The sequence below is a fragment of the Coffea eugenioides genome, chromosome 2 (genome assembly GCF_003713205.1).
Source record: "Coffea eugenioides isolate CCC68of chromosome 2, Ceug_1.0, whole genome shotgun sequence".
Lineage (NCBI taxonomy): Eukaryota > Viridiplantae > Streptophyta > Magnoliopsida > Gentianales > Rubiaceae > Coffea > Coffea eugenioides.
In genome coordinates this window covers 34788220-34813556 of record NC_040036.1, presented here as the reverse complement: position 1 = coordinate 34813556, position 25337 = coordinate 34788220, and the positions used below count along the sequence as shown (strand labels likewise).

General features: G+C 37.2%; 1 non-coding gene across 1 annotated transcript; it reads left to right on the top strand.

Moving 5' to 3' along the window:
• Positions 1-2199: 2199 nt before the first annotated feature.
• LOC113764223 lies at positions 2200-2306 on the top strand. The gene has a single exon (XR_003467508.1). It is a non-coding gene; the product is annotated as a small nucleolar RNA R71 (small nucleolar RNA).
• Positions 2307-25337: the final 23031 nt, after the last annotated feature.

Here is a 25337-nt window from a genome sequence, read left to right as displayed (position 1 = left end):
TTGAAAAGTAGAAACTAAGACAGAGGAAATTAAAAAGACCAGACAAGACAAGAAAAGAGAAAAGTAGAAAAGTGGGGTTAGAGAAGGTCCTGGTCAATCAATTTTTTTTTTTTGACTTTCATTGTTGCAAAGGTTGGCAGGCGTGGGCACGCCTTGGAGGTCGAAGTCTTCTGCCCACAAATTTTTGCCCCCAACCTAGAATAAAACTACACAGAAACACTCATGACCTACAATAAAGATTGTTTGTCAATAGGAATCTAAACTCACTGATCTTGAACACACAAATATGAAATAAAACACAATTGAAATCCTTGGATTGCCTTCCAAGTAGCGCCTTTCTTTAATGTTTTTGACTAGACACTGTACACCGCTCTTCAGTTTGGATGTAATTCAATTTTTCTTCTAATCTGTGGCCCTCCTCCGGGATCCAAATAGCCATTGAATGCAACATTTTTTCTTAATTTTCTACCCATTTTCACCTCATGAATTGCTTTCATTCCATGATACTTGTTCGCAGCAATTTTGAATTTACTCCTACAAGTAAACTCAGAAAATTCTTACACAGAGGGATCAGTAGCATGAATAGCAAACACAGAGTGAGAGTTAATAGGATGTTTCATTGTATCAAAAATATTAAAGTGGACTATTTCTCCATCAAATTTCATCGTGAGAGTAGCCTTACTAACATCAATTTTAGTCTGGACAGTACTCAAGAATGGTCTTCCTAATATAATCGGTAATGGATTTGGAGCACTTCTATCATCCATGTAAAGCACATAAAAATCAGCAGGAAAAAATTAATCCATCTACTTGGACTAAAACATCTTCAACTATCCCATCCGGATAAGCACATGTACGATCAGCCAATTGAATTATTATTCCCGTTTCTTTTAAAGATTTTAAATTTAGGGAATCATAGATTGACTTAGGCATCACATTAATAAAAATCCCTAAATCTATCATGACATTTTTGATACTAGAATGACCAATCTTACAGGGAATAGTAAACATACTTGAATCCCCGCATTTGGGTGGGAGTTTTCTTTGAAGTACAGCTGATACATTCTCTCCTATCATCACTCTTTCATCACCCCTTAGCTTTCTTTTGTTAACGCACAAGTTTTTCAAGAATTTTACGTACTTGGGTACCTGTTTGATCGCATCCAATAGGGGGATGTTTACTTGAATTTTGCTGAATACATCCAGGATTTCTTTTTCCTTTTCTGCCCTCTTTGTCTTTTCTAACCTGCAAGGAAAAGGAGCTAGATTAGATTTAATAGGGATAGAAGGAATAGATGTTACCTTAGGCTCTTCGCGAATGCGCCCTTTCTCTTCAATTCCGTTTTCTATCTCCTCCTCACTTTTGCTTTTCGAAATCGTTAACTTAGATCCCTCCACCTCTTTGTCACTCCTTAATGTCATGGCAATTACATTTTTGGGATTTGCCTCGGGTTGTGATGGCAATTTCTCATAAATGTGGGACTCCAGGCGATTAATGGTAGTTATCATTTGATTCATTCAAATCTCCATGTCTTTCATGCCTGCTCTGGTGTCCTGCTGGAACTGAGTAGTGTTTGCAACCAGGGCCCTAGTCTCTTGCTGGAGTTGAGTGGTAGTCGTGGCCAAACTCTTGACAATTTCCTCCAAGGAACTTCCTGAGTTGGAGGACGAGAGTTGAGACTTTTGTTGCCAAGGTTGCTGAAATCCTGGTAGACAATTGGAGAATGAATTCTGCGGCCTATTACCATAGCTGAAATTGGGGTGGTCTCTCCAACTCGGATTGTACGTATTGAAGTATGGATCGTACTGCCTACGAGGCGTGGACACGCCTCCAGTCATGTTCACTTGTTCAACCCATCCTCTTACAACATAGGGCATGAGTCAGTGGCGTGGCCCACATTTGTGCAAATTCCACAGGCTTTTACTTGGTGCACATTCCCCACAGCTAATTGTCGAACAAAAGATGTTAACTCCGACAACTGCTGCTGAATAGATGTCGTCTCCACCTCATTAACCCTGCGGGTAGGGTTACTCTCACGGAAGCCAAACTGTTGAGAATTCTCTGCCATAACTTCAATGAGCAGCCATGCTTCCCTCGGGGTCTTATTTGCCAGTGCTCCCCCGCTTGCAGCATCAATGATACTCCTATCGGACGACTGAGGTCCCTCATAAAAGTATTGGATCAATAGTTGTTCACTAATTTGATGCTGTGGGCATCTAATACACAATTTATTGAACCTCTCCCAATAGTCATATAGGGATTCTCCAGGGTACTGCTTAATGCTGCAAATTTTTTTTCTCAAACTTGCAGCCCGGGATGCAGGGAAGAATTTTTCCAAAAATTTCTTCTTCAGTTGAGCCCATGTTGTGATACTACCTGCAGGTAGGTAGTATAACCAATCCTTAGCTGCGTCCTCGAGGAAGAAAGGGAAAGCTCTAAGTTTAATCTGCTCCTTAGTAATTCCTGGAGGTTTCATACTGGAGCATACCAAATCGAACTTCAGGATGTGTTTATGGGGTTCCTCCCCCGAAATGCCATAGAATGAGGGTAAGAGGTGAATCAATCCTGACTTCAACTCGAATGAGGTATTTTCCGCTAGACTTGGAAACGTGATGCACAAAGGCTGCTGGGGCAATTCCGGAGCAGCCAACTCCCTTAGTGTTCTTGCGTTTGCCATACGGATATCCTCTTGGCCTGAATCACTTGAATTATCACCACTTGAATCTGTTGATTCGACCTCAGGATCAAGTCCCTGAGATGCAATGCTAGATTGCTCCTCCCTGAGCTGTCTAGTCTCTTTTTTAGTTCGGCGCGTAGTCTTCTCTACTTCTGGATCGAAAATCAATTCGCCTGTACGAGAAGAACGAGGCATAAACTAGAAAATGTCAGACAAATCCAAAGAAAATAACTTAGAAAGAAACAAAATTAACCAAAACACCGTTCCCCGGCAACGGCGCCAAAAATTGACAGGTGTCGAGTCTATGCAATAATAATTACTAAAAAGTCCTAATTACCACCACAATTAATTATAGAACAAATCCGAATATTGGAGCAGGGACCCTAGGTGTGCAATGGGTTACTTGATTCACCCTGTTCCCGAAGAGTTTGCTTGATTCGATATACCAGAATTGTCTATAAAAATATTAAATTTGCATACAATGGCAAGTAGGGTTGATTCCACAGAGAACAGGTAGGAACTTGTTTCTTTCCAAGTTAATAAAATAAAATAGGGGGATAATTAATGGGATGAAAATAAAAATGAAATAAATAAAATTCAAGAGCTAACTCAACAAGTTCAATTTAGTAAAAATAGCAATTAATAAAATTCTATCCAAAGGATCAACTTTTCAGGCACGGTCCAATTAAATGATCATCGATGCAAAGATATTTCATTCATCAGTCACTAGATTGATTATAGTTATCAACAAGTTCTGACAACCAGTTCTTCCTTACTTTTTCGACAGTCAAGGTATGACCATTGACTGCTTCTCTAACCAGAAAACAACGCTAGATACAACCGTAGGAATTTAATTATCCAGTTGCATTAAAACTAGAAGAACCCAACCCTAACCAATAAACACGCTAAGAGGGTTTATTTAAGTCAGATCTTACATTTTCCCAACATAAAATCAATTATGGTGGTTGCCACTAGTTGTCAACTAAACGAACAATTACGGATTCAATTTAATTAACGTGGCAGTAGGCTATTATATTAAATTAAATATTCGGCCGTTGATACTCAATTAATAAAATACCCATGAACAATTAATCTAGGAAACGCATGAATAGTAATGAATTGAAAGAAATAATGAAAATTCGATTAGATCTCACAGATGTTATGGACCGCGCCCTCGCGTCGACCTTTGGGTAGAGGAGAAAACTAGCCGCTCCTCATCATATCACTCTCCCGTGATTTAATTGATAACATCCAATTATTTACCAATAATCTGGGAGAGACGGAATAACAACGGACCCGAAGAAAAATTCTAGCTTCACTTTGTTTCGTGTTTGTACCAAAGCAAAAGGTAAAAGCCCCTGTCTCACGACAGGCGTCTGAGATAAACGAAACAAAGACGGCAGACTTCAATTCGTCTTCCAGGGTTCGCAAACGAAAGTTACTCCCTAATTGTCTAAAGCTAGTGCAAAAAGTCCCAAGAAAAAGAAGACGTCTGACCCTAAAAAGCAAAAGCTAAAAGCTAATCTATCAATTAAAAAGTGAGTCTGGCTTTCTTTTGGTTTTTGGCCTTTTGCAGCCGCCAGGAGCAATCCACAAAGGGTCCTCTGCAAAGCTTTGCTTTTTTGGGGTTTTAATCCCATGCGTCCGGTCCACGTGGACCCAACCTCCTAATTGCCCACTTTGCGCTGCAACCAATCTCGCGGATCCAGCTTTTAGGTGTAACTCTTCAGTTTCTGGCGTGGGCACGCCATGAAATAGAGAGTCTTCTGAAAATTTGCCTCGTGAAAACACTTTTTACACCAACCACCTATAATTCATACAAATATGAAATATTAGCAAAATCTCAATATTTAGCACAGTAAGTAGCCAAAATTATGACAAAATAACAGTGCAAAATGTGCCCAATAATTGCTTTATCAAAAACACATGCTTTATTACTAGTTTGTTAAATTGCACTTGGATGTGTCTTGATTAGTGTCTTAAGGACATTAATTAAAGGAACTAATGAAATATAAGTTGTTACATTTATGTTAGAGGCAAATCAGTTGAACCAATAATAGTTGTATCGATTGATAAGTCATAATTTGTTGCCAAATTTTTATTATTCTTCCCTTGATTTTAGCCAAACATTATTTTAATTGTCGGATTCTACTTATGTTTGGTATAATGGTGCCAATTGTAGGAAAATGAGCAACATGTGATAAAAGGGGTAATTTTCCAAGAATTACTGTCAAGTCTAGAGATGACGGGGTTCACGGATGGCAGTTTCCTAGTTCAAGCCGAAGACTTACGAAGCATGTTTTCAAATACAGTTGGGAAACGTCTTAGATTAGGAGGAAATATCTTCTTCTTAGGAAAATTAGGAAGTTCAATGTATTTGGGAAACTAGAAAATACGGAAAGAAAAGGCCGACTCCCATTTTGATTGCTACTTCTTAGAAAAGAAAAAAAGGAGGCTAGTCTATTTTTATTCCTTCTTTCACGTTTGGAAAGGAACAATGAGTAGTAGAAGCTGAATAGGAAACAAAACAAATGAGAGGGAAAAAAAGCCGGATCCCGCGTGATTAAGAGTTGGTTGGCAACATTGACGGAGGGGAGATTAATTCATCATGGTCTGCTCCGCAAGCTCTCGGCTGGGGAGGCTTTTACTTGTTAGGCTTTCGATCTTTTCTTTCTTTCAATCAATGGTGGAAGTCAAGTCTTGGGGGCCTCTTTCTCTAACCATTCGCATGGATGGTTCTCCATTAATGGAGAACTAACTCTCCAATTCTAGTTAAAGGGGCAACTGAGGATTTGGTTCGACAATTACTGTGAGATCGAATTTATTTAATTATTTCTTTCATTTATTGGTATTTATATGTTTCCTGCTTTTAATTGCTATAGCTCGTGTGTATGATTGATTAGTGCGCAATAATTAATTATTCATATAGGCTATTTCGCTAATTAGGAGTAATTGAATCCGTAATTGTTCGAATATCCCTATCTCAGTAGCAACTGGCGTAATTGGGTTTATGTCAGGGAAACGTATGATCTAACTTAAACAAACCCTCGTAGCGTATTTGTTAGTTAGGATTGGGTCTTTCTAATTATTAATGCAATTTAGAAATTAAATCCTACGGTCGTACCTAGGGTTATTTTTGGGTTAGAGAAATAGTTAACGGTCGTACCTTAACTACCGAGAAATTAAGGAAGGGTTGGTTGTTTATCGTGTGCATGACAACTATAACCAATCTATTAGTAATTGTAGGAATTATGCGGGAATCAATGATCAGTGGATGAACCATTTCTGAAGTGCACCCTTGGCTAGAGTTCTCCCAATTATTTCTTTTAATTAATTATTTTCTGCATTTCATTTATTTAGTTAGCATTTAATCCTGAAAACTCCCATACTTTGAACTCTAGAAGAAACGAATTATCCCCAATCCCTGTGGATTCGACCCTACTCACCACTATATACAAAATTTGTATTTTTCTCGAGTAGGTATTTATTATTGTACAGGTTCGGCACCTGTCATCGGTCGAACTACCCTTTAATTGGTGCCAATGAATTATTAGTTGTAATGGTTTGCTTTAGTTGAGTGATGGTGTACTACTTCAATGATCATACCATTACATATTACTCGCAGCCACATAAAAACATCCCAATTTTTGGCGAGCACGTGAGTGGGAGAAGTGACTAGGGAGCTGGTGGCAGGCAGGAGAGGTGAAGGGTTGATGAAGGGGACTTGGGTGGGAGAGGAAGGAGGGGATGGAGGGTGAGTGGTTGATGGGTTGTTTTGGGTGTTCTAGGTGTTTTCCGTGTGTTATTTGAAGGAAATGAAATCAAGCTTATTTCATTTATTTGTTTAGATTATTGATTAAAGTTATTACTATAACCAATTACATGGTAACATTTTAGTCAGCTATCCACTTTTAGTTTCCTTAAATTTTGGTCGGTGAATAGTCAAGTCCGAATCCTTGATTAGTTAGTTTCATGTGTGTAATTGGTTTCTTAGTCCAAGTTGGTATCGGTTTAGGAAGTTCCTTTAGTCTTTAGTTTTATGGCAACCTATTGCCTATGTATATGTGGTGCCTGTTTGATATCTAATTGGAGAGTTAAGTTTACTCAAGTCTTATTAAATGGAGTTGAAAAATTTATTGAATTGAGTTACGAGATAGAGAGAAATTAATGGATTGATTGAATAACCTCCCGTGCCTTCGTCGTTCTTGTATAAGATTTAATGTTACTTCTAATGCGTGACTTTTGTGCTAACAAGTAGTATCAGACATCTAGACTATGAACTTAGGGCTTATTTGTAAAATTAAAATATGAATCCGTGTTATTTATAACATTTTGATGTTATGACATTTTTAACATTGATGGTAAAAAGGACTCTGATGTTTGGAGTTGGATGAAGAGATATTTTCAAACTATTGGATTTTGGGATATTATTCAAAAGGGGTTCAAGGAACCTACACAAGGTGCAGAATTATTGGTAGTTTAGTTAAAGAGTTAGAGAGAAATAGACAGTTGGATTGCAAGATATTCTACTACCTCAACACCCAAGTTCAATTGCATGTAGCGAAAAGATTCATACATGCAAAGACGGCAAAGGAGGTTTGAAAATTTTTGACAAATTCTTATTGTAGTTATGATTGACAAAAAATTTGTGATGAGAAAGAAGAAAAATATTTTTTTTTTTGGATGAGATAAAGAAAGAAGAAATTACAGAAGTTGTGGGTGCCCATGAAGATGAAAATTTTGTTCAAAAGGAATTTCACAAGTGGTTGAGAAAGAAAGTGAAATCATTCATCAGATTAAAGATGTGATTGAAGCTTATCGCAACATAGAAATTGTTAATTTTTTCGGGATTGATGAATATTTTGACGAGAAAAATCAAGCGATAGAATTGGTTAAGAACAATTGTGACGTGGACAAATTAGTTAAAGATTGTGGCATTGCTGAAACTAATGTGGGCATTGGTATGGATGAATCAAAATAAGTTCATGATGATGTTGAAATTTTTGGTGGTGGAAAGCATGATTTTGTGATTTCATGAAATTTTCTTGGTGGCGTGGACGAATTAAATTATGGAGTATCTAATGAAGCATAGGTGAACATGTTTGAATTTTTTGGCAAGACCGATCAAACGAAGAAATTATTCAAAAAGTATAAGTTTCGTCTACTTCCACCGGAGAAGATGAAACTGAAGATCAATTGTAAGTTGAGATTCCATATGATCTATATAACAACAAAGCTTTTCATATAGATTCAAGTTCGAGATGGTATTGGAATTGACCATAATGATGAGTTTAGTTTAAGAAAGGTAATGAAGGAAATTAAACCAAGTTTACTTCATTTTTTTGTTTAGATTATTAGATTAAAGTTGTTACTATATCCACTTACATGGTAAAGTTTTAGTCAGCTGTCCGCTTGTTAGTTTCCTTGAATTTTGGTCGGTGAATAGTCAAGTCCGAATCCTTGATTAGTTGGTTTTCTAAGTGTAATTGGTTTCTTAGTCCAAGTCGGTGGAAGTCACTCGAGTCTTTAGTTATATGGTAACCTATTGCCTACATATATGTGATGCTTGTTTCATATCCAATTAGAGAATTGAGTTGACTCTTGTTATATTGAGTTGAAGAATTTGTTGAGTTGAGTTGAGTTGTGACAGAAGAAAATTAATAGATTGATTGAATAACCTCCCGTGCTTTCGTTGATCTTGTGTAATATTTTAATATTACTTCCATGTGTTTTTTTGTGCTGACATTATTTTAGCTGTGTCTTAGTGTTTTGGGAAGGGTTACACTAGAGTTTTGCCAAAACCAGCCACGCAAGTAGACCCTAGTTTCCAAAGCTGACACTTCACATACACTAATGTTTTCCTGCTCTATCCTTGCGGTTATAGGCCTACCATCTAACTGTTCTAGGAGGTCACAATGTTGACCAGCTACAAAATCTTGCAAAGAGTGTGACAGCCCAATAGGCAAGCATCAGAATTCTAAGCTTCATGAGCCTCACTTTGGCTGACTCCATCTCTTTCATATTTCTAATTTGTGGATAGTGCAGTTTATGGCGTCCCATTTGTTTTCCACAACTGACTTGACTTATTGTTAAGAAAACCCCGTTGCAATCCAACTGATCATTTAATCGTGTGCGGATTCTAGATTGTTAAGAGGACTCCATTGCAATCCAACTGATTATTTAGTCATATGCGGATTCTAGAGATAACTCATACGAATTCTAAAGGTGACCCCATCTAATATGGGGTTTTGTCCCGTATAGCACTTAGTTCCTTATATTTTTTACTTAGATCATGTTTGATAATTCAATTCAGCACTTAAACTTAATGGAAGCAGCTGTTAACATATTCAAACCGTCTGATAACAAAAAATTAAACATCTGAATAAATTAAGTAGCACTGAATTTTTTAGGTAAAACTTGTTTCCAAAATTAAGTGATAAACTATTCACTTATCACTGAATCTGACATGCACTCAAATGTATTATATTTAATACTTAACAATTCAATAGTTTAATGGATTCAAACTTTAGATTTCAGACTAAAATCTTTAATTGTTAGTTGGAAAGGCTCACTTCACATAGAAACCACACACAATTCGCTCTGATACTATTTGTAATGGTCCGTGCCTGCTGGACTGGCCCAATAAAAGCTAAATTAACCCAATGTTATTGATTATTCGACGGGCTGAACGTCATATATCTTTACTCTCCTCTTTCGAGTTCCGATGTGGAATATCATAGTAGATGGCATGATGTGCGGCAACTAATATGTTCTGTATACCACAAGTTCCATTCCCAGCCCTTATATCGCAGGCAAGAAGATCTTTAATTTAACTACGTATGGAGTTTCTGGTTTTAGTTTGTGTTGAAGATTGGTTTAAAAATCAAATTGTCTTAACAACCTCCCCCGCAACTTCAATTGTCTTAAGCAACACCGCCAGCTTTTCTGTACTTGTTGATTAAACCCAAGAAGAACTCCCCTCCCCTCCCACCCACCCAAAATAAAATTTAAAAAAAAACTTGTAGCAAAACAAATTAGATAGGTACATTACCCTTGCTTACCTTATTCTGAGTCACCTATTAGCATAGTCAAGTCAACTTCCAATATTATTTGATATTTCTGTGAGACGAATAATTATAGTTATCATCGTTACAAGCTCTCTCTCTCTTAAAATTTATTTCATACATTCTGTTTTACATGGCTAACAGGTAAATCTGATGTACTTAATCACCTATCCTGTTGAATGGCAAATAGTTACATCAGAATCTTACTTCAAAATCTGTCAGATATTACAAGAGATCAATTTTCAGAATCCAAAAAAAAAAAAAAATAGAGGTAGCAAAAGGAGAAACTGTATCTAGTACTGTGAAAATTTCAAGAGTCGCTCGTAATTCATTGCTTTATAAATAATTCACAAAGTTTAACTAGTCTATCAGAATTACGAAAGAACATGTAGGAATTAAATCAAGATTATTATTTGTTAGTTTCTTAATTGGAGTTGGTTGGAATTAGTATAGTTCAGGTTTACGTTTAGCTAGTTGAGTTCTAGTCTAACTAGGATGCTTGATGTCCAATTCCAATGTGGTCTTTGATTTATTAGATGGTGAGGACAAAATCCCTGAGCACTATGGAGACTTGGTGCCTATATATATATGTATGTGTGTGTGTAGTACTAGTCTGCCGGTGTGTAACATAGAAAGGAGCCGAGAGACTTGTAAAGAAATATTGGTTTTGCCTCCCGAAGCTTTTCATAGTTCTGCTTTTGTTTCGTTGCCTCGCTTTGTCATAAATAGTCTATTGCTTATCCCTTTTTATTCCTCTTTCGCTGCCTAATTAATTCATTGAGTGAGGTTTATTTGTTGTTATCCTGTGGGTTAGATTTCTACAAAGTGGTATCAGAGCTCCAGGCTTTGATCTTGGGGCTTGTTTGCAAAATTGGGGTTTGGAGTTTGTTCATGAAATTAAAGTATGGATCCGCATTATTTGCACAATTGTCGTGTTTTTATCTTCGACGGTAAAAACGATTTTGAGGTTTGGAGGTCGATGATGAAGAATTTTTTCCAAAATATTGCAGTTTGGAATATAGTTGAAATAGGACATACGGAATCGGTCGCAGGTATGGAATTATCAAGCGATGTAATTAAAGAATTAGAGAGAAATAGACAGTTGGATTGCAAGGCAATATACTATCTCAACACTCAAGTCCAGTTGCATGTTGCCAAAAAAATTATACATGCAAAGTCGGCAAAAGAGACTTGGATAGTTTTGGTGAACTCAAATCAAGGAGCTGCTAACGTGAGAAAAATCAGATTGCAGGAACTTAGGAGACAATTTGAGTTGGCCCAAATGAAATCCACAGAGTCAGTTAAAGATTTTATTGGCACAATTAAAGAAATTGTCAATGATATGGAGTCCAATGGTGAGAATTTGGAAGAGGTTAGAGTGGTTGAAAAAGTTCTAAGATCTCTAACTGCCAAATTTCACACCAAGAAGACGGCCCTTGAAGCCACAAAGGACCTTGACAATTTGTCACTTGCTGAATTGGAAGGTGAATTGCTAACGTATGAGATGTCCCTAAATCAGCAGCCATCAGATACAGTAGAGGAGGTGTTACAAGCCAAGGTGAATCACCCAAAAGGAAAAGAGGGGGTGAATCGTATGGACACAAATCAAAGGGGCCAGAACTTCAGAGGTAGAGGACGTGGAGGCAAAGGTAACTTTCATAGTCATGGAAGAGGTAATTATTCTTACCAGCCCAGAAATAATTCTAATAGGGATCAGAAAAACAGTTAACAGCAAAGTCAAAGAAATAATTTTCAAAGGCGTGATAGATCTAATGTCCAATGTTATAATTGTGGTAAAATTGATCATTATCAAAATGAATGTTGGTCTAATAAAGAGGTACATGTTAAAGTGGCAGAAAATAGTAGTGATAGAGAGGAGACCTTATTGTTTTCTAGTTCTACAGCTGAAGAGTCTATGAAGAATGATTGGTTTATTGATTTTGGTTGTAGTAATCATATGTGTGGTAAAAAGGAGATGTTTTCTAACCTGGATGAATCTTTTCATGTATCTGTGAGATTTGGAAATAATGAAAAGGTACCTGTTCTAGGAAAAGGAAAAATCAGAATTATCTTGCAAGATGGGTTTTCGAATTATATTTCTGATATTTTCTATATGCCAAGTTTATATCATAATTTGTTGAGTTTAGGACAACTGTCTGAGAAAGGTTATGACCTGCATTTTAAATATGGTAATGGCACCATAAGTGATGAAAAATTGGGATTAATTGCCAAGGTAAAGATGAACCGTAGTCGTTTGTGGGCTCTTTCTCTTAACTGTGGCGATTTACCTTGCTTTAATTCCATGACTTGTGATGATTCTTGGTTATGGCATATGTGTTTTGGGCATTTGAATTTTGGGAGTTTGAAATTTCTTGCAAAAAAGAAATTTGTTATTGGGTTGCCGTCTGTTGAGTTTCCTGATAAGAAGTGTGAGTCTTGTATTTTGGGAAAGAAGCACAGGGATCCTTTTCCAAAAGGCAAGGGTTGGAGGGCCAATCAACCGCTTGAACTGATTCATTCAGATTTATGCTCAGTTGAAGTTCCTTCCAATGGTGGTAGTAAGTATTTTATTATCTTCATTGATGATTTCAATAGGAAGACATGGGTGTTTTTTTTAAGAAATAAATCTGATGCATGTGATGTGTTTAAAAAGTTCAAATATTATGTAGAGAAGCAGAGTGGCTACTTTATTAAAATTTTGAGAACTGACAGAGGCACTGAATATCTTGTTTGTGATGACTATTTGGCGGAAAGTGGTATTGATAGGCTGTAATTTTGTCATTTATTTTATTAGTAATTTCCCCTATTACCTGACTTGATATGGATTAATTATTAGATTCTACTCACTTTTCGTAATTTGCATTTATTTCAGGGAGTAGAACGAAAATACCATAACCAATGCCAATTTGACAATCATCAGAAAAGAGTTCAAGTAGCAGGCATCTAGGGGTATTTTTGGAATATCAAGACATGACCCTCTCTAGTAGTTTGCAGAAGACAGCATAAAAGAAGAGAAGGAACGCAGGGCTGGGGGCTTCGTCCTCTCTGCAAGGGGGCCGCCGCACAGGAGCCAAGCATCAGAGTAGCTTTGATTTTTCCTTTCTTAGCTTTTTAGTAGGAGTTCTCTCGTTGGTGATGACAAGGAAAAACAATAGACTTCCTTTAGCTTTCTTTGACTTTTTCCTTTCGTCTTTTGTGGTTGCCCCCTGTGCATGTCAGGAGGAATGAAGCATCGGCCTTTGACTTTTCCTTTGTAGCTTTCGATTGCTTTTCTTCCTTCGCATGGGCAGACAACTCTTGTTGCAATTTTGTTTGGGTTTTATTCATCAAATATGAACTAAATTTCTTCACTCTAGTCAAGGAGCAACGGAGGTTTTGGTTCGCCTAAAAATTGTGAGATCGATTTAATTTTATCTTTTCCTTTATTTATTGGTATTCGCATATTCCTTGGTTGCAGTGCTTATGATTGTTTAATTAATTGATTGTCTTGGATCCGGATAATTAGTTAATTTGATAATCTATTGTCAATTGAGACATTAAATTCGTAATTGTTTAATTGTCTCAAAATAGTGATAACTGGCATGATTGGGTTCGTGTCAGGGGGATACGCGGGCTAATCTGAAATAACCCTGGTAGTGCGTTATTTGGTTAAAATAGGGCTCTTTTAATACGTAAGGCGATTGGAGAATTAAATCTTACGGGCGTACCTAGGATTATTTCCTAATTAGAGCAGTGATTAACGGGCGTACCTTGATCACCGACACAGTAAGGAGGGGTTGACTGTCATCGCTTGTTTGGCAGTTATAACCTATTTATTAATAAATAATTGGAATTGGCTTTGCATCGATGATCAATTAGGTGAACTATTGCTGAAGTTATTTCTTGGTTAGATCCTTAATTATCCCTCATTTGATTTTAATAAATTGTTATTTAATTTCTAGTTGACTATTTTATTTTTATTATTTTACTTTTAGTTGAATTGTTTAAATTGTCACCCCTGATATAAAAACACCCATCTTGTCACTGTGAATTTGAAAAGAAACAATTACTCCCAATCCCTGTGGATTCGACCCTACTCACCGCTATCTACAGAAATTACTTTTAGTTTGAGCAGGTTTTATTATTGCACAGGCAGACAACCTGTCAATTTTTGGCGCCATTGCCGAGGACTGGTGCCAGATTAATTTGTTTCTTTTTTAGTTCACCTTGTTTTCATTTTTAATTTATTTTTCTCTTATTTTTTTATATAGCTTATGGCTGCTAACATTCCGTATTTTGATGATAGACTAAATTTTATTCCTGAATGGGGTTATGAGACTCATGTTTTTCCTAATGATCAATGGGCTGTTGCAAATTGTGGGACTTATTTTGCCTCAAGTTATTCAACCGACACATGCCCCGCGTTTCAAGATAATCTAAGTGCTCCAATTGATACTTTTGGAGATTTTTCACCTCGATTTAAAACGTGGTATGACCTTTACCCAAACAGGTATGATCAAGGATGGTGAGATAATTTCAATTTTAATTATGCGATCGGGCCAATGGATTTTCAACAGCAAGAGTCTCAACAATCATCCTCCGTGTCAAGTATGTCTCTTGAAGAAATGATGAAATTGCTAACTGCTAATTCATATTGATTTCAACAAGAGATACAAGAGATGGCGGATCAAGTGCAACTATTGACATCCGGGATGGCAGATCAAGTACATCTATTGACATCCAGGATAACGCGATTAGCTTCTCATCTTGAAGAATTGCCCTCACAAACCAATATCAACCTTGAAGAAGATGAGAGTGCAATTATCCGGTCAAATGACATGGAACTGCAAGAGTTTCAAGAAGACGAATCTAAAGATGCAGTTGAAAAGGAAGTTGATGTGCAAAAAATGAGCCCCCAATATCAACCCGTCCAAGTGAATGAATCCAGTGAACAACCTCCAAATGCGGTGACATTTCCTCCATTCCTTAATCAATATTCTCTTGACTCTTATTCTTCAATTCCTGTTAATGAAATTGATTTTATTATACCAGAAAATCTTGAATTTCATGACAGGAATAAATTTAAGAATGGCGATGGCAAGATATCTTGGACCAATAAATGCATGTGAGGGAGGAGTGAGTGGAGAATGCAAATTATCGATGACTTGTTTGGCGCCATTTACTAGTTCATGGAAGCCCGTAACTCGTGTGCTCAAGAATTACTCTATTTACGAGAGCTATCAGGACTATATAGAGAATGAAACATTAAGACGAGCCACGAGATTTTATCCTCCATAAACAAAATATGATAATGTCTAGTCAAAGACATTAAAGAAAGACGCTCATTGGGAGGCAACCCAATTTCTTCTAGTTATTTGTTCATTTTTGTTCGTTAGTGTAAATATATTTTTCCTTCTATTTGACTGATTTTTTGCTTCAATTTTCGTTTTTGATGATTTACAGGCATCTCTCTGACATGACGCGCCCACGTTATGACGTATGAAGAGCTCACGGTCAGAATCGTCAGAAGGGGTTCTTGCCCTCATGACGTGCCCGCGTCAAGTCACTTGGAGAGCTCCTCATTCCGTGCTTTCGTACCCACGTCACATTCGCGGGAAAGGTAAGTATCCAAAAAATTCAAGAACGGTTATTGATTTTCTGTTAATCCCTACTTTTGAAGTCCAAAAATAAATTTTATCAATAATAATAAAAAAAAGATATATTAAAAAAAATTTTCAAAAAACAAAATTTTCAAGTAAGTAACAAGGAGAAAAAAAAAGGGAGTCTTTTCGTAAAAACAAAAAAAAATTTCTAAAATGAAAATAAAAAACGAAAAAGCAAAAAAAAAGATAAAAGAAAAAAGAAAAAAAAACACAAATACTATTTTCTTTTTCTTTTCCTTTCTTTCCTTTTCTTTTTCTTTTTCTTTCTTTCTTCTTCTTTCTTTCTTTCTTCTCCCCTGTTTCTTCTTCTCTTTCGGCTGAGCATACCTCATGCACGCCGCCATCTCCTTCACCCGTGACCAACGCCGAGCGATGACGCACGCTGCCCCCTGCCTACAGTCACACGACCACCACCGCCGTTGCTCGTGTGCTGCGCGTCGTCCACAGCCAACTCTGTCAGCCCACGGCCGCCAACAGCGGCGGTCGCTGCTCCTTTCCATCGCGCGCGATTCATCCACCTCGTTCGCCGCCGTCGCACTCCAGCTGTGGCAACCCAGCTCGTCGCAGTAACAAGCCTCGCGCGCCTCTCCACCTCGCTGGTACACATCCACCAGCTCATCGCAGCCCCTACTCTCCTAGTTGCGACCGCCGCCCCTTGCCGGTTCCGCTACCCACTGTCACCAACGACACCGTTGGGCAGTGGGTAGGTATCTCTGAGTCCCTCTGTTTCCGAGTTGCCCTTTAGGTATCTCTGAGTCCCCTGTTACTCTTCTCTCAGTCGAAAACCACAAAGCCTTGTCCGCCGCCGCCCACTTTGTTCACGCCCGCCGCGAGCTCCCAGAGCTCTCTCTCGCTCACTCCACTCGCAGTTCTCACTCCAACCTCGCCCATTTCATTCACGCCGCAGCTCTCACCAGCTCCCTCTCTCTCCACTCGAGCAGCCGCTGGCCCGTCGCAGGTCCACCGTGCGAGCCTCCGACCGCGCGCCACCCCTTTTGCTCGTTCTACCTCAGCGAGCTTCCACCATAGCTCGCGCACCACTCTAGCTCGCTGCTCCCTCTCTGCTCACACAACCAGCTCCGCCGCAGCTCCATCACGAGCCAACACCACCACTGAAGCGCTTGGACGCTGCCAACAGCCCTAGCGGTAGCGTCCAACCTCGCACGCTACTTGAGCGTGCGCCGCTCGAAGTCGCGCGCCACAGACCACCGCCGGCCGCTCGCGTCTCTCCCTCCTCGCGTCGCCATCCGCCCCAGTCCAGCAACTCAGCCCGCTGCTTGGTCCACCGCCTGACGCGCGCTACTGATTCTCTATCAGGAGTATCGCTTGGCTACTTTCTTCGGTGGAGGTATTTGGAATTTGTCCCCCAATTTTTTAATATTCACTGGTGCTGTCTGGTCTTTCTATACTTGGTATTGTTGGCCGTTGGGGGTTATTCCTTCAATTGTGTGGTAAACCAGTGGTACGGGTTGTGATATTTGACCCAGATCTTGTTCATTACTAGTTTGCCATACTCTTGAGAATGTTTGTTGAACTTTTGGTTACATTTGTTGAGTTTTTGAGTGGGCTGGATTTGTGAAATTGTCTATTGATAATTGGGAGGCGGCTTTGCTTGTGTTTTGATTGTTGCGATTCTCAATTGTTAGCAGTGTTAGTTTGTATTTTGGTTTATCGGTGGCCTGGTATTGGTAGTGTGTGATTTCTCTTCCATAGTTTGCTATACCAGTGGTATTGGTGGGGTAATTGGACCTCAATTGGGTATCTCTATTTGGCTGTCTGAGTTATTATTGCCAAATTTCTAAATTGTTATCGTTGAGATTACTAATCTTGAGTTAAGAAATTGACTGGCCAACTGGAGCCATTTGTTGCAATTTTGGGTGGGCTGAAATTTTGCAATTGTCTATTGATCATTGAAAGGCATCTCTGCTAGTGTTTCGATTACTGAGGTTTTGGTTAAATTATTTCTGATATTGCCTATTGAATCGGGAGCCTGTGCTGCTTAATTTGTCCTGTTAGGAGCTGGTTTGCTTGTTAGAATTTTCTGTGACGGTTGACTAACGTGTTCATCTTAGTGACTTCAACTGTTTCGTTGGGTGGAAGTGAATTCTGTGTGGTGAACCATTAGGTCGTTGAGATAATTTCACTTGCTTTTGTGGGTGGACGCCTGATTGCCAGTTGAGGTTATATATTGAGTCGTTATTGCCGAATTACTGCACTACTGTTGCCTGACTTGTTGACTGCTGGGGGCAATTGTTGAGCTTTTGGGTGCTATTGTTGAGTTTTTTGGGTGGGTTGGAATTTTGCAATTATTGATAGCTGAGAGACATTATTAGCAATTGCTCTGCTCTGATATTGCTCTGTTGGTGGCACATTCACTCTCTTGTGACTAGATTAATACTTGGGGCTATTGCTTTACTACTGATCTGCTCTGCTATAGAAATCTCATTGATTTTGGACTGCAATTTGCACCAATGGTAAGGGTGCGGGTACTTGTTAACTCTATTTGGTTAGAGATCTGATTGACTGCCAAGGGCTTGTGACTGCGCTGCTATTACTAAAGTCCTGAACTGATATTGCTGGATTTAGCACATTATTGGAGACTTTGTTGAGATTTTGGATGGACAGAGTTGTGCATTTGCTGGTTGAATTGATGCCTCACCACATCGATTTCCCTCCGCCGTTCCCGCCTACCCCTTAGCCACTCGAGAGGGAAGTTTCGTTGTCCTTTTCAATTTAATTGCTTTATTCCCTCCTCTATTGAGGACAATGTAGGATTTAGGTGTGGGGGGAGGGACAGCTATGCCAGTTTTTAGTTTTCAGACGTCCTTCTTTTATTTCTAGTTTGTTATTTGTCTAGTTTTCGTTTATTTTTTTTTAATGAATACCAAAGTTTTATGTTGGATTGTTGTCTCTAATTCTGCTATTGCCATGTTTTAATAATAAAATGGTATCAAATTAATGTGGTTGAGTCAAAAAACATCTATTTGGTGAATATCGATGATTGTTTTACTTTTATAATTTCTGGATTAACTTTTCTAGGCATAGGGAATGATTGTTGGCATTTTCATGTGAATTGGTCCGGTTATTAAGCTCAGTTCTCCATGTTTGAAAATAAGGCTAGCTGATGTAAATTCTCTTTTGATTTTTATGTTATTTTGAGTTTTTGTGTTATTTAACTGTGAATAAGAGTTAGCTGTACTCCGCTAGTCTTTAGTACCAAATAACCGGGGATCTTCACCAAAAGTGTCGATTTTCGTGTCAAAAAGTAGTAATTACTATGAGTACGTGGTCACGTGGCGATAGGAGCTAAGTAACCGGGCTCCTTCATCTAAAAATGTCGGAGCTCGCGTCAAAAGGTTCCAATGGCTAGCGACTAAGTCTTTTGTTACTATTGAGAAAAGCAAAGAAAAAAAAAGAGAAGAAAAAAGTCAAAAAAAGAGAAAAGTAGAAAAATGTGATAAAAAAAAAGTTAAAGTTGTGTTAGTGTATAATAAAAGTCAATTTGCCGATTTATGAATTTAATGTTGAGATTTTGGTTAATAGTTGGACCATTTGTTGATAAATGTTATACGTCATTCCTTTTTCTTAGATTAGTTAACCTAAAATTAGAGAAGTTTGTAGTTTAGAAACTAACCGGGGTGATGTTTCTTGGATTTTGATCACCGATGCTTGATATATATTTTTCTTGATATCTTAGAAATATGGTAAATAGAGCAATAGCCATTGTTAAATATTGGGGTTTTTTTACTGTTCTTATGCTTGAGAACAAGCATGGTTTAGTTGTGGGGGGAATTGATAGGCTGCAATTTTGTCATTTATTTTATTATTAATTTCCCCTATTACCTGACTTGATATGGATTAATTATTAGATTCTACTCACTTTTCGTAATTTGCATTTATTTCAGGGAGTAGAACGAAAATACCATAACCAATGCGTATTTGACAGTCATCAGAAAAGAGTTCAAGTAGCAGGCATCTAGGAGTATTTTTGGAATATCAAGACATGAACCTCTCCAGTAATTTGTGGAAGACAGCATAAAAGAAGAGAAGGAAAGCAGGGCTGGAGGCTTCGTCCTCTCCGCAAGGGGGCCGCCGCACAGGAGCCAAGCATCAGAGTAGCTTTGATTTTTCCTTTCTTAGCTTTTTAGTAGGAGTTCTCTCGTTGGTGATGACAAGGAAAAACAATAGACTTCCTTTAGCTTTCTTTGACTTTTTCCTTTCGTCTTTTGTGGTTGCCCCCTGCGCATGTCAGGAGGAATGAAGCATCGGCCTTTGACTTTTCCTTTGTAGCTTTTGATTGTTTTTCTTCCTTCGCATGGGCAGACAACTCTTGTTGCAATTTTGTTTGGGTTTTATTCATCAAATATGAACTAAATTTCTTCACTCTAGTCAAGGAGCAACGGAGGCTTTGGTTCGCCTAAAAATTGTGAGATCGATTTCATTTTATCTTTTTATTTATTTATTAGTATTCGCATATTCCTTGGTTGCAGTGCTTATGATTGTTTAATTAATTGATTGTTTTGGATCCGGATAATTAGTTAATTTGATAATCTATTGTCAATTGGGACATTAAATCTGTAATTGTTTAATTGCCTCAAAATAGTGATAACTGGCATGATTGGATTCGTGCCAAGGGGATACGCGGGCTAATTTGAAATAACCCTGGTAGTGCGTTATTTGGTTAGAATAGGGCTCCTTTAATACGTAAGGCGATGGGGGAATTAAATCTTACAGGCGTACCTAGGATTATTTCCTAATTAGAGCAGTGATTAATGGGCGTATCTTGATCACCGATACAGTAAGGAGGGGTTGACTGTCATCGCTTGTTTGGCACTTATAACCTATTTATCAATAAATAATTGGAATTGGCTTTGCATCGATGATCAATTAGGAAAACCATTGCTGAAGTTATTTCTTGGCTAGATCCTTAATTATCCCTCATTTGATTTTAATAAATTGTTATTTAATTTCTAGTTGGCTATTTTATTTTTATTATTTTACTTTTAGTTGAATTGTTTAAATTGTCACCCCTGATATAAAAACACCCCCCTTGTCACTGTGAATTTGAAAAGAAATAATTATTCCCAGTCTCTGTGGATTCGACCCTACTCACCGCTATCTACAGAAATTACTTTTAGTTTGAGCAGGTTTTATTATTGCATAGGCCGACAACCTGTCAGGTATAAAACATCAAATGACAGCCAGATATATACCTCAGCAAAATGGTGTGGCAGAAAGGAAGAATAGGACTGTGATGGATATGGTGAGGTTTATGATGCACTCCGAAGGTATTCCTAAGTCCTTTTGGGCAGAAGCAGTATCTTGTGCTATTTATGTTTTGAATAGGTGTCCTACTAGATGCAATTTTGGAAAGACTCCACAAGAAGTTTGGACTGCTATGAAACCGGATATTTCTCACTTCAAGGTATTTGGCTGTCTTGCGTATACGCATGTTCCAGATCATTTGAGACAGAAACTGGATGATGAAGCAGAGAAGTGTATTTTTATTGAATATAGTCATGAGACTAAGGGGTATAAGTTATTCAATCCAAACACAGGAAAGGTGATAAAGAGCTGCTGACTAGGAGTCCTCCTAGCAATGGAAAACGAAAAGAAAGGGACTTCGGCAAAGCCTTACTTTCGGTTTGATTCTCAATTTCGGCGGGGACCACAGAGATAAGAAAGGCAGTAGTCAATTTTGCTTTTAAAGAGACAAACGTACAGAGGCTTGAGGGTAATAGTTTTAGCATAGCTTTAGTTTTAGTTTTTTCTTTCCTTTTCCTTTTCACGCGCACGAGGTGGTCGAGAATATTTTTCAACGGGAAAAACATCTTTTACTCTTGCTTTCTAGTGAAAAACGTGATGCATTTGCAATCAATCAATTTGCGTAGAGATTTATTTATGCGGCGTAGCTAAGTCTTTCATCTAGTCAAGGATCAACTCGACGGCGCAGTCCCGAATATCTGTGAGATCTAATTAGTTTTCACGCGTTCCTTAATTTGTTAATATTTGCACATTATCTATTTGAATTTTCGTGGGATTATTTTGTTAATTGGATGTCAAGGGCCCGATGTTCAGTGCAACTTATTAATCTCTTGCCAAATTTGTCAATTAAATCCGTAATTATTTGATTGATTAATTATTTGATTGATTATTTGATCGCACGTGGGATTCATAAAGGTTAACACATATTACAAGCACACATCAACCGCCCAAGTTATTTCAATAGCCCTTAGGCTAGTTTTCTAAAAACGCAGTAAAAGCAGCAACGACATGAAATCAATGTAAACGACAATTCTAATTCTTTTTTATTTGGTCCTATGTATTTTTTATTTTAATAAAACCAGCAAACACATCACAATCATATAATTTTCATCTTGGCAGTTGTTGCATTCATTTATAGATGTGAAGTTGAAGCCTCAAACAGCAAATTGACAAGTATAGCCCAATTAAGCTCTGTCGAGAAACTATTAGTGAATCGTTTTCGCATATCATTTTTTTTAAAAAAAAAACATTCACACGTTGTAACTTTCCAGAAATTATTGAAGGCAAGCATCCAATGGATGATTCATAAATAGTGCCTTGATAAGCAAATACATTTTCTTGTAACCAATATCTACGACCAATAAACCACCACCGCTTCAATAACTTCATCTTTATCAATCTTGGCAACTTTATTAAAGTTGCATAGAATAATAGTTACAGTTGAATGATTAGTCAATTATACGTCAACAAATAGATCAAATTGCATCCCCATCTATATTCATTGCAGATCGAATAGCTGACTCCACTATAGTAAGTTTACATCATATACATGTGGATGTTATCGTCTGGCTTTGCTGCCAAGGCTGTAGAAAGTGAGATGACAGGCAAACACAGTGACCAACTGAATCACTAAGAAAAAATATGTAAGCTTTACATAGCTGAAGTACGTGGTACATTTGCGTTTCTTTCATCAGACACATGAATTAAGAAGGAAGAAGTGGTGGTACAAATTAACAAATGTCGTGCAGTATCCTCCTTGTGTAAATATTGGCACACTAACTGCAATATCTTAGCCGCCTTAAAAGGTTGTTGCATTTTTTTCTATTACTTCTCTTGTAATATCTTAGCTAGAAGTGTCAAAATAGATAATTTGGACGGGTTTAAGTGGGTCATAATTGAATAATAGATAAAATAGATCAACCCATTTATACCTATTTAAATAAATGGGTATAAATGGATACAGGTATAACCAATTGCCCATTTATGAGTCACTTGCAATTTGACTTTTTTTAAAAAAATTTTTGCATGTTGTTTGAAAAGAAATAATAGTTATTTATTGTTATTAAATTGATAAGAAATTCAAATTTATTTACTTAATATTCACTAAAAGTTGAGTTTAAATGTATAGTTATTTTTAAATGGGTGTAAATGGATGAGTTGAGTCAGCTCACTACCTACCAATTAAATGAGTTTAATTGAATACTCATTTAAACCCATTCAAAGTTAGTGGATGGGTTTGGACGGATTTGATTAACATAATTGAATTGTGATTAACATCTTTAATCTTTGCCGCTTTATAAAAGGTTGTTACTCGTTTTAGAATAGAAGTAGTCAGAATCATTTGAAATTTGGAGTTCAAAGTTCTATATGTTGTAAACTATTCTAATTTAGAAGAATCTTAAAAAAATTTTAGAATCTTTAATTTATTTTCTATCTTCACCTTGTCATGACTCAACATTTGAGAAATTACATGAGGAGGACGTTTATTTAAAAGATTGAAGGTTTAGTCAAGCGCCTAACCGACTTGTTGCATTAAGATATAAGGTTTAGAACAAGTGAATCTTGTCTTCTTCCTTAGTATGGTTAATTAGTTCATAAATTCTCTGTTTCGATCATTTGGTTATCAAAACTTGCTAAAATACTTACCTCAAATACTTGCACAATTACGGAAAATCTACAAGATCGAATGTCACCTTTCACAAGGAAAATCCTATCGTTTTCTGTCCATATCTGTGTACGTAATACAATGTTTAATAGATGTGTAACTTCAGGATGCAAAAAATTAAAAATCATGACTCAAAGGAGAAAAGTAAAAATAGCTGATAACTCTGCGGAGGTAAAAGTAAAATAGTTGATCAATCATTTATGATAAATATTATTTAGACTAACTTACCCATATGTGTTTTGGAACTAACTTGGGCGAGATTACTTTGGGATGGGTTTAGATTGATCCCGCTCAATACCCAAATCTATTTTCTACATATATTTTTTTCCTTTAATTCATTTTTTATTTTTTATATAACTTTAATATTTTTGATTTATTAAATTTCTTTTAGTTTTATTAAATAAACATGCAAGTGCTTTATACTCAGGATTCCCACCAAAAATTGGATTAACAAATAAAGGAACAGATAGATATACAACCATATTCCAACATATATCAAGATGGCCAAGGCACTTAGGGTGTTGAATATTTATCCTCATCATTGTCCAAGGATGACCGGTCTAAACTAACTGAAATGCTGGAAATTCTTGTGGATAATGACTAGGAAGACTGCTAGATTATATTCGCTGGTATGACTATAAAAATTGTTAAAGATAATTTTTGAATCTAAGACTCTATTTGGATTGGCTATTTTTTCAAAAAATAAGTTTTTCAAATACAATGTTACAGTAATATACAATAACTTAAAAAACATCCCATCCATATTAGTATATCAAATATTTCAAAAAAATTTTATAGTAAAATTTTTTCATATACACTGCTACAATAAAATATTTCAAAAATACCTCCAAAAACAGCTAATCCAAATGGAGCCCTTGCTATTTAAGCCCAATGGGTACCCAAGTATTTCCCAAAATTTTCCATCAATTAATGGGTACAATTGAGATTTGTCCCATTTTAAACCCAATATCAAATTCCAGTACCCATCCCGTCCAAAGTCCCCATGGACATGGGTAACCCATTGGGACTTGGGATAAATTGCCACCTCTAATAAATATGGGAGTGGGACTTAATAGGAGGGAGGGCGTAAGAGGATTGGAGCTCATGACCTCTAATTTTGGGATCTTGATCTTAATCTTTTTTTTTTTTTTTTTTGTCGAAACGATAGATGTCCTATAACCTAATCTAGCCTAGTCTAAGGGGAAGGGGAGGGGGTTCGATGTGAGTACAGACTCCATCGATGAAGGTCAATTAAGACCGCCACAAATTGTGGCAAATTTGTGGGAGGCAGGGATTGAATCCCTGACCTCCAGCATCACCTTTAATGGTGATGACCACTGGACCAAATGGCCAGTGGTTCTTGATCTTAATCACTAGATCAAGATCTCCCGCAACTGGTATAGCCAACCTTCTAAATATACTACGTACAATTGCCATTTTTCCTTATTTGCAACTTTAACATTTACTTGGAGCTTATTCTCAACTACGTTTGAGTAGTTTTGGAATTCAAATATGAAATAATTTCAAAACTTTGTTTGAAACAATGAAAAATCATCCTTGTTTTCAATGTTTTGAGAAGTTAAAAGCTGTTTTGAGAAACAATAAAAAATAATAGTTTTACTTTCACAAAGATGTTTATAATTTGTTTTAAGTAGTTCAAAAGACTCTTACTAGCATCTTCTGCAAGGGAAGCTTCCGAAAAAGCCAAAATTTAGTATTTTTAAAGTTAAAAAAGCCAAAATTATGTATCCCTAAAGTTAAATCTACATCCTTTCATTTTAAATCCATACTTTATTTATGGCATATTTTATCAATGTTCAAAGGGGGGGGGGGGGGGGGGGGGTTTCATTCAGTCCCTCTCTTCCCCACAACTTCATCTTTCTTAGTGTAAATTACTAATAAGCCTAATATATTGTTACATGACTCTCCTAAGGTTTTAACATATTCATAATATTCCTCTGTAATTTTATGTAAAGTAAAAAATGAATGAAAATGCTATCGAATAATGTTGGACATGCTCTAA